The 7544-nt window shown below is 47.7% G+C and overlaps 1 protein-coding gene across 1 annotated transcript in view; it reads left to right on the top strand.

Moving 5' to 3' along the window:
* Window positions 1–728: 728 nt before the first annotated feature.
* The window catches only part of Hsd11b1 (hydroxysteroid 11-beta dehydrogenase 1), a 46888-nt gene continuing 40072 nt past the window's right edge, over window positions 729–7544 (top strand). Inside the window, exon 1 of the mRNA XM_005348908.3 lies at window positions 729–848. The gene's annotated coding sequence lies outside the window, so the exon portion shown is untranslated. The remainder of the gene's footprint in view (window positions 849–7544) is intronic.

Raw genomic sequence — 7544 nt, 5'->3', positions numbered from 1 at the left:
GTGTGTGTGTGTGTGTGCATGTATGTGTCTGTGTGTCTGTCTGTGTCTACATCTGTGTCTGTGTGTCTGCAAGGGTGTGTGCGTGTGTGTGTGTGTGTGTGTGTGTGTGCACGTGTTTGACTGGGGTTATCTCTGACTGGGTTTGTCTCTGCTAATGGAGCCCCTGCTCCTCTGGGTCTCCTTCCTCATCCACCCTAGCCCCTAACTGCTGGGGTTATTGTGACGGTCTGAAACTCACCTAAAGCGTGGGTAGGCACACAGGCCTTATGGAAAGGGTCCCTAGAGTCTCTCCTGGTGGGGAAGAGAAATCTGCCCAAACACAGTTCATGTTTCAGTAACTTCCTCTGAGGCAAAGCCAAGACTATGAATGAGCACCTGCTTGGGTGGAACATGGCTCTACTAGGGTTGCTTCCACAGAGTTTAGAGCTAACAATAGTAACAGGAAAGTTTCCAGGGCAACCAGGACCACTTCCAACATCTCCATGCCAGGCTGCATGGGGTCCCTCTGTCCTTTGGGGAGCCTGATGCTTACGCCGGGATTGGCTCCCTCTTGCAGGTGTCTCACTGCTGCAGGCTGAGTCCTGGGAAAGGGCCCTCTTCCTGAGGCTTGGTTTCAGATACATTGTATCATGTGGCAGACCAGCTGGTTTCAGTCTTGAACCAGGTCTTTTGACTCCTCCCAGAAACCGACCAACTTGTGAGCAGGAAATCCTGCCCCTCCCCAAAGAGTGGGAAACCACAGAGGAAGAGAGATGAGACAGAAGGATAGAAAGGAGAAGAAGAGAGAGGAGCAACAGGAAATAGGCAGCCAATTAAAAGGAGGAGCCGCATTTATCTGAAGCCTCAAGGTAAGACTTTATGAAACCGTATGTTGTACATGATACTATCACCATTCAGGGCTCGACACACAGTAGGGCCTCAAACACACGCACGTGTGTGTGCACACACACACCCCTCACCAAAATAGTGGGTCATTAAAACAGGATAGCAGGTCTGCAAAGAAACCAACTTCAATGTCAATTTTAATTGTTGGTCAAAAAAAGCTGTAAAAATCCCGGGGGAGTTTTCGGGTGTGGGAGGGCTGAGATAAAATGCAGATGGAACAAGACATCTGCTGCTGGCACCAAGAGCAGCCTGATCATTTGGGAACAGAGCATAAGTCGGAATAAAAAGTCGCTAAGGCAGTGTTCTTTGAGAGTCGCACAAAGCTAGCGGGGCATAAGCCCTTCTGAACTGACGACAGACACAAGGACTGTGCCGCATCTCCTCTGGAGGCTTGTGGAAAGGTCTGTGCTGTCCCATGCAGCCAGTCCGCTGGGCCTCTGTGCCAGTAGCCTGATATCTGAGCCCTGAAAGCCCAGTCCAGCCTCTGCTTAGGGCGCTAACCCAAGGCATCACACAGCCCTGCTGGGAGAGCATCTTGGGGTACTTCCTTCTCTCCAGGGAGTTTATAGAACCCCTAGGAGGAAAAAGAAATGTCCTTTCACATCACAGGTTCCCAGATGCCCAGGCCATCACGTACCAGCCAGTCCTCGGGGTTTAGGTTACTGCTCCAATCACTGGGGAGGGGGGAGGGCAGGGGAGGGGTTCAAAATACCTAAGTGTTTCAGAAAACATCTAAACAGGGCATCATTGTTTCCACAGCAGTTGGCTTCTTAAAAGGACTGTTCTCCCAACTTTTTCAGAAGTGTAACAGAATCTGACACATTTTATAACTCGTGTGTGTGTGTGTGTGTGTGTGTGTGTGCGCGCATGTGTGTGTGTTGGGCATGTGTATGTTGTACTAAGGTGCTGTAAGTAGTGTGTGTAGTAGATGATGTATGTGTTATATGTTAGTGTAGGGGTGTCTGCATGCCGTATGTTGGTATGTGTAGTGTGGCATATATGTGTGGGTGGTGTCTGTGATATGTGTATGCCTTTGGTGGCATATTCCTCTCTGGAGTTTGTGAATCCAAAGCTATAAACACGGTGGGAGAGGTAAGGAGAGATGGGGCAATTTCCCTTTTGCTTGCTTATTAAGCGTTTAAAGGAATTACCACTCTCTCTTTAGCATTTTTTTTAAAAACAAAATAAAATGAAAAACCTTGCCTCTTTCTTAATACTCATCTTTGTAAAGCTAAAACTGCCTGCATCCAATTTCTGTTTGGGAACAAACCTTGAAGGTAATCTAATTTGATTCCTCCTATTTGCCAAGGAAGGCAATGGCAGCCAAGACAGGGCAGGGCCCTACTGAAGGCCACATCTGTGCCTGTGGCAGAGGGGCAACTGGACCTCAGTTATTCTCACTGAGGATCTGTCAAAACATCACCCAAAACTCACATGTCCCCAGAGCTTGTGAACACTGCATCTGCTGGGGGTGCGGGGTAAGAGACCCAGTTATAAAAAGTAAATAATCTCAGCTGACAGGACTAGGAGAACGAGATTTACTAATGTGAGTTTTTCTGGGGCCTGTTTCATAACTGTTTGTACACCAGAGGATAGACGTGGACAGGAAGCGGCTTGTCATTTGGGAACTAGAACAAACCCATTCTTGTCACTGAACCAGCATTTAATGTCTCGCCCCTCTGCGACCTTCAGATTACCCTCATTTTATAATGTTTTGAGTGATCTCAGCTTTCCAGAGGGAGGAAGACGCTGTTGCTTCTGTTGGCATAGCCTATTTCACGCGCCTCCCTAGCAAGGACAGTGATAACCAAGAGGCTACCACTCCTCCCTTGCACTGGCTGCTTCAATCTACCCCCTCAGTCTCTAGACGCCTGCTCTGCACCCATCGGTCTCTCTGCCGGGAATGCCTTTCCCCCACATCCAGTAATCACAGCCTCCCAGAGATACCGTCTCTTACCCTGGGCTGGCAGGAGCTGCTGTGCCCTCTGTGAGGGCTGTTAAGATTCTGTGTTTGGACGCACTCACACACCTCCATGACTCTGGACTATAATATACTTTGGAGCAGGCACCATACATCACAATCTTCATATTCCCATCACCAAGCAGTTTCAGAAAGATCTTAGGGTTCAAAACTGTTTCAACAACAACAACAATTAAAATGGAGGAGGCCTAGGGCAGACACACTCAGTTGTTCGGGTACTTTCTGGTGTGCATAAAGCCCTAGGTTTGATCCCTGTCACAGCGCAAAGGGGGCATATATGTGTGCCTGTAATTCCAGCACTTGAGGGTCAGAACTTCAAAGTCATCTTTGGCTGCATAGCAAACTCCAGTCAGCCTGGACTAAAGACAGGCTCTTTTCTTCTACTGGTGCCATTGAATCACCTTCCCAGGCTTTTGACACACGGGGCCCCTGGAGCATATTTGCCCTCCCTCTGGGCCTGGAGAAGCATTCAGAAAAGACCACTCAGGATTAAGAGTGACATCTTGGAGGAGTATTTCTACCTCCTTACAAAAATGCTCTGGTGACTGGAGAAGAAAGTTCCTGCTGGACCGCAAGGGTGGGGACAGAGATAATAGCAGCTGAGAAATGTCAACACCCTTTCCAAAGATGGCGTGAGCCTGGGCCGCCCAGACCCTCACGAAGCGAAAGTGTCACGGAGCCTCAGGAGAGATACCTGGGAGACACTTGCGGGAGGAACAAACCCTGAAACCACCAACCAGAGCTAGAAACAGTGGGATTAGATTGAACTCTACATGAAGGATGAGGATGCCAGCCCCCGTTCCTGGCTCTGCTCCTGGAACAAGAACAGTCTGGTGTGTGTCTTTACCTACTTACCCATTCCACAGTAGGCAGTGAACGAAGGTTAGCCCTGCAGGAAAAACCCAGTGAAAGAGAGAGGTACAAGAGGCTTAGGTACAGGGGGTCTCCCTGTGGAACTGCCCGGCACCCTTACTACCCCACAGCAATGTAACAATGAATGGGCAAACGTAGTCAGACCAGGTCAGGGAACACTGGTGCTATGGGAGTGATCTCTGTGGAGGTCTGTCATGCCCTAGGTTTTTATCCTACCTTGGCTATTGCTACCATCACTCTGACATTAGGGAAGACAGAACATCCACAGATAAGGACCAAAAGGACATATTTTATAACCATGCAGAACAAAAAGAAAAGCTTCTTGAATGTAACATGAGGGTCTGGCTTGTTGGGGTTTCTGTCCCGCCCTGTCCCCCAGCTGTTTAGTCCCAGAGAAAAATCACAAAGAGATCTCCATTAATTATAAATTGATTGACCCATTAGCTCAGGCTACTTATTAGCTTTTGTAGCTTATATTAACCCATTGTTCTGTTCTATGTTAGCCGCATGACTCGGTACCTTTCTCAGTGGGGCAGGTCATCTCTTGCTTCTTCAGTGGTCTGGGCTGGACTCCCGAGGGAGCTTCCTTCCTTCTTCCCAGAATACTCCTGTTCTCACCACTCGCCTCTACTTCCTGTCTGGTTGACCCACCTATACTTCCTGTCTGACCAATTAGTGTTTATTTAAAACATGATCGACAGAATACAGACAATTCTCCCGCACCACTTGAAGCAAAAAAAAAAAAGAGAGAGAGAGAGAGAGAGCCGGGCGGTGGTGGCGCACGCCTTTAATCCCAACACTCAGGAGGCAGAGGCAGGCGAATCTCTGTGAGTTCGAGACCAGCCTGGTCTACAAGAGCTAGTTCCAGGACAGGCTCCAAAACCACAGAGAAACCCTGTCTCGAAAAACAAAACAAAAAAAAAGAACAACTGTATAATTTTAAATTACAGTGATGGGACTGGGGAGATGGGCAGAAGAGGTCTTGCTGTGCAGGCCCAGGAACCTGAGGTCAGTTCCCAGCATGACATTAAGAGCTAGGCACCGTAGCATGTGCCCAAATCTCAGTGCTAAAAGGCCTGAAAGAGACAGGTCCCTAGAACCCTGTGACTGGCCAGCCTAGTTGTATCGGAGAGCTTCTGGTTCAGTGAAAGAACCTGTCTCAAACACTGAGGTGGAGAGCAATAAGGGAAGCCACCTGGAGTCGATCTCTGAATTCCACATGCACATGCCTGCACATCCACCCACGTGTATATACATCCACCCATATATGTGTGTGTACATATATATGTATATATATATGCCCAACCACATGTACGTATACCCACCCACATGTATATACACCTACCCACATTATGTACACACTCCCACAACCACACACACGATTATGATGAAACACCAGAAGATAAAATTATGAAATTCTCCAAGAAAGAGTGGAAATTGGAGGAAATGAATATAAAAGATCAGTCTAGAACCTCTGACACCTTCTAATAACAAAGAGAGAGAGAGAGAAAGAGAGAGAGAGAGAGAGAGAAAGAGAGAGAGAGAGAGAGAGAGAGAGAGAGAGAGAGAGAGCGCAGATAAAGTGGAAGAGGATCCACTAACCAAGAAATACTTTCTCCAAAGTTTCCTAAGGCAAGTGAGGTTCCATTTGAGCAGTCAGGAGGGTACTCAATGTACTCAAAGCCTGCTACAAAACAGAAACCAAACCCCCACCAAACAGAACACTGGAAATGTTAGATCCCCAGGAGTGAATGGAACTGAGGAGCTGTAGAAAGAGAAACAGCCCACGATACAACAGCTAGGATCAACACTGAATCTAACACCGCAAGCTAGTCACTGACGGTGTCCTCCAGATGGGGAGAATATCATCTCCAACCCAGAGTTTCTTGCTCAGCTAAATGCAGTGAAGGGGAGTTGGCACAAGGGTGGGGATGATGGGAACTGCTGCACCAGCTGAGGACAGAAGATTCACACCGCACAGCAATGTTACAATGTAAACTACTAATCCCCCACTCAGAGTCCTGTTACACAGAAAAATCCTTCGGCATCCTCAGGAGGTACACCAAGAAAGAGAAACACAGGGATTCCCAGGTATCTGCAAAGAGAGTTCTCCACATCACCAAGCTGTAAGGCTCTGTCCAGGCTGGAAGAGAAGAGTGGACTTACTGCATGCAACCTGTTTGCTTGATTTGTATTTCTTATCTGAGGGTCTGGAGATCAAGAGCAACTAAGAAAGCGGAGAAATAAAGATGGGGATGTTTGTTAACTCCCAAGGGAAAGCAAAGAACACAAGAAACTAAATGTAACCACATCCCTGGTGTGGCCTTGGCATGCCCTGATAACATGAATGCCGATTGGCAATCCCATGGGGACTGTGAAGCTATAGTATCAGGGTCTGGAAGACACCAGATGAAGGTGTGATTAGGGGTCGGGGAGGTTCCTTATAGGAAATCAGTAAGTAACTTTTAAATTGCAAAATTAGAAAATACTTAAAAGAATATTGTTTAACAAACATATAATTGAACCCTTCTGGGGACAGAAACTGCCCCCAGAAGTTTTAAAAGTTATTCTCTGTGGGTAGGGCTATGGCCTGGAGGCTTCAAGAGCCCTCAGAAACCATGAGACCTTTTAAACACTCAATGCATTATATTGACAGGTATACAAATTTATTTAGTGTATGTATACAAGTGTGTGTGTGTGTGTGTGTGTGTGTGTGTGTGTGTGTGTGTGTGTTGATGTAGGGATGGATCATTCTGTGTACATGCTCATGTAGAGGCCAGAAGTCAGTCTCCAGTGTGGTTCCTCAGGAGCTGTCCATATTATTGTTTGAGCCAAGATTTCTCACTAGGACCTAGGCTTGATGGTTAGGCTATGCTGGTGGCCAGCGAGCCCCAGGGATCTGCCTGTGTCCACTTCCCTAGAACTGGGATTGCAGGTACATACCACCACACCCAACATTCTATGTGTTTGCTGGGGACTGAACTCAACTCCCCATTTTTACGCAAGAGTTTCTTGATCAACTGGACCATCTTGCCAGCATCAAGAATTAAATTTAAAAGTGGCTCTATTGTGTCCTATCAGCCACATGTTGATGCCTGGAGTCACCGAGTTAAGCTTCAAAGTAGTTGTATAACTAAGGCGCTGCCTGATTAGTTAATAGAGTTCAGTTTGTTGAGCAGGTTCCTTGACCCTCTTTGGACAGTATTACAGGAAGCTGGAACTAGAACCGAGTTAAAGGGGTCAGATCCCATGCCGGACTGCTGCCACTGGGGAAGGAAGAGCTCTGCATAGAACTGGGCTCAGTTCCAAATACAGACCAGACAAGATGGCGATTGGCAGATGGAAAATTACTAGGAGGAAACATCGGAGTGGGGGAAGAGAGGTGGTGCCAATGGACCTGACCTGATGGAAATCTTGCCGAAGGCTGGCCAAGGTGACCGGCATTACCGAGGAGTGGAGGAGGATGAGAAGACTGATCAGATATCGAGGCTGAATAGATACTGGGGGAAGGAAGGGCAGCGTCCTTGCCAAGTGAATTAGCAAGGTCTTGCTAAAGCTAGATTTTGTGTGCACAAATGGGCTTTGCAAAAGGCCCAGGGGCCTGCTGGGCCAAACAGGAGCTGCTTTGTCAGGAATCTTGGAAAAATACACATTCCTGGGTCCCACCCTTGACTAAAATAATCTATCAGGCCTTCTGGGGTCTGAGAATCTGTCCACCACTTTCCAAAGGACTTGGTATGGTGTATGTGATGGGGGTGGGGGGGGATAAGAGATACCAGTGGAGAGGGAGTGTGTGTGTGTGTGA

Source organism: Microtus ochrogaster, chromosome 6, assembly GCF_000317375.1.
Source record: "Microtus ochrogaster isolate Prairie Vole_2 chromosome 6, MicOch1.0, whole genome shotgun sequence".
In the NCBI taxonomy this organism is placed as follows: Eukaryota; Metazoa; Chordata; class Mammalia; order Rodentia; family Cricetidae; genus Microtus; species Microtus ochrogaster.
This window is presented reverse-complemented; position numbering and strand designations above follow the sequence as displayed.